This window comes from Phocoena phocoena, chromosome 12 (assembly GCF_963924675.1).
Source record: "Phocoena phocoena chromosome 12, mPhoPho1.1, whole genome shotgun sequence".
In the NCBI taxonomy this organism is placed as follows: Eukaryota; Metazoa; Chordata; class Mammalia; order Artiodactyla; family Phocoenidae; genus Phocoena; species Phocoena phocoena.
In genome coordinates, this window is record NC_089230.1 from 70,443,801 (window position 1) to 70,446,818 (window position 3,018).

The window sequence follows — 3,018 nt, forward strand, 5'->3', positions numbered from 1 at the left end:
TCCCGCCAGTTTGCGCCCTGTCCCTGCTTCCTTTGCTCTCTTGACTGGCAAAGTACAAGGCCCTGGCTCTACTCTGGCACGCGCGTGCCATGCTTTTGAGAAAACGCCCGATTAGTGTGGTGGCTTCGCCAGCGCTTCGAAGGCCGAGACTCCGCCAGCCTGCCAAACCCGCCTTCCTTCCCTCAGTCTCCTGGAGAAGCTCGGCTTCCTCTCTCGGGAGCGAAGGTCGGGGGTGAGCTGAGGTCTGCGACCTTCTGCTTCGTGGGGTCGGGGGCAGCTGGTCCCTCTGGGTCCCGGAGTCTGAGCCGGATTCCATGCGAGCCCAAGGTGGAGAGCGGCGGTGCGGCTCTGTCGCTGTGGTTCCCAAAGCCCAGCCTGGATTTGGACTAAGGAGACCAGAGTTGGTCCTGTCCCGGGCGCCCAGGGCACATCTGGATTATTTTTAAGGGCCACGTTCTATCTGACATAGTGGATGTGTGTGAGGCCCGGCTTTCCAGCTTGTCTGTGGGGCGCAAGTCCCCGGCGTCCCGAGGGCTGCGCCCCTCGCTGCCTGGGGTAAAGGAGAAAGAAGCGGTGTAGGGATATAGGAGGCCTTGGGGCCCTGCAGGCCCATGTAGTCCCTTCTAAATCAGTTTTGAGCAGCGGGGCCTGTAAACGGACAAGAACCCGTCTACAAAGCAGGCTTCGCGTCTGGAAAACCGCGGTCGTCCCTGGCGGCCTGGGGTTTCTCCAGAGGAGCAGTTCCCCCGGAGTAGGCCTCAGGGCCCCGGTGACTCCACCCTTGGGCCTCAGCGCCTCCACCTCTCCAAGTCCGCAAGGGCAGCTCAGAGGAGCCTCGGGTCGCTCCTCCTTGGGGCCACGGAAAGCCTGGGCGTGGAGCGGGGCGCTCGGTCCCCGCAGGCTGCGGATGCTGGCTTCAGATAACCCCGGACGCGCGGAGCTCGGTGGGCAGCCTCCTGCCAGGTCTGCGGCCCTCCCTCCAGCGCATCCCTCCCCACTCCCTGCCCCAGCCCTACAGGCGGCCTCTTCGCTCTGCCGGGCTTGCGCCCGTCTTCGGGCAGGCTTCAGAAACCAGGTTTGCGCTTACTTTTAAGGCTGTACTACCCGCCTAGGTCGCCGCGGACTCTGGAGGTCCACCGAGGTCCGGACCGCTCCAGACCGTTCGCAAAGCCATTTCTTGCAAATGCAAAACACCTCCTCCTAGTTGAGTCTTATTCTCAATCTTTTAAAAGAGGCCTCCTCTTCAGGTTGTTAGGGAGTCGTGTTTGACCCTGAGGCTGCTGGGCCCGCCGGGCGGCGCGTGCGGAGACGCCTCTGAGCACCGCCCGCTCTGGTTCCCGCTCTTCTGGTTTCCTTGGAGGAACTGCGAGTTCCCCCTGGAGCTACGGTAAAAAGATCGCAGTGGCGAAGCTACTGCCTGAATCACTGTACTGGAAACTAAGAGAGAAGTAAGAGATAATGGGGCAGCCAACAGTGTGGAGGTTAAACAGAGCGAGGGAGAGAAAACAAAAAACAAACGAAAAAACCCTCAATCCTTTGTCGTGTATTTTATACCAGAGATTTAATAGTAATATCCATGATGAGTTTTATTCTACAAAGAGACTTGCTCTATTTACATCACATCCATTATTTTTGTTAATCCAGAGCAAAAGTCGAGTTGAAACTACAAAACAAACTGTACAGATACATGTTAAGTGTTATTCAATTAAAAAGAGGTTTAAAAAAACATGTTGGCTCTTTAAAAGCCTGAGAAAAGAAGTAGCTACCTGGCAAAAACAGGGCAAACATGAAGTTACGTTAAATCAGAGACGTTTTCTAAAACTGCAATGGAAATTTTATTGCATCTTAAAACTTATTTCACTCTGCGAAGTGTTTAGGGGTTTTAAAGCTAAGTCCTTATCATTAAAGACATAAAAATTAAAATACCAGGTTTAAATTAGCGATCATTGTTCGAAAGAAATGGGAGACTCCGGAAAGAGCGTGCTTTTTCTGACTGGTTCATATAAAGGACTGAGCAATAATGGGGTAAAATTTTGCTCTCCTAAATATAAAGGATTTAAACGTATCTTGAATTCCCCCTCCCTCCCCAAGAAAAATCCACGGAGTAAAACAAATAAGTCTAGTGCCACGCCCGGCGCAGAGTGGGTGTTACTAAATGCAGAATGTGTCCAAGACGGGCCTGGTGGATGTGAATTCTCCCCACTCCTCAAAATGTTCTGAGTTGTAGCAATATTAAGTGATAAGGGAATGGGACTGGAACTTAAGGTTTCTTGAAACATTCTTGATATTCTAATGTGGTGATCATTTCGGTTTAAAGCCAGGAGCCTCAGCCTTTCCAGGTCCCGGTGGGGAAAGCTGGGGACTCCCGGACTGGACTGGCTGTGGGAGGCAGGGAGACTGACCCGGTTCAGGGCCCGGGCTGGCACTTCCAAGCCAGACGGCGGCGCTTTCCACTTTAGGTTTTTTGCGACCTTGTAAGGAAGTGGGCGCGGGCGGAGCGGAGTCGGCGCCTCCTGATTGGCTGGCCGTCTCGGTGATTGACAGGGCCCCGGACTCCGCCCCCGCCCCTTTATTGACACTAATGAGCAAGTTCTTCCCACCGCTCTCCTGCCTGGAAGTGCTGACAGATCAAGGCAACAAATTTCAATTACAATCCCTAATTTGTGTCCGCAGAGTGTTTTTTACCCATGTTAGTCCTCTCTGGCGCATCAGTCGAGGCAGATCTTGGAGCTGCAGGAAGAGGTGGAGGGGGTGGGAGCGAAAGAGTCCATCACTGAGAGAGCGCGCGAGAGACCGAGGGAAGGAAACTTGGCGGGCGCGTCGCTGGTTCCTGGGATCCCAACACAAGCGCGAGAGAGGAAACGCCAAATTTGTTTTTGCCCGGGCGGGGAAGAGGGCAGATCTGGGCCTGCGGGAGGCCCCGAGAGTCGTTCAGATTTTGGTAGGGGAAGGAGAGCGAGTGTGTGCGTGTGCCTGAGCTTGTGTATATGAGCGAGGGGCGGGCGCCGGGCGGCGGGG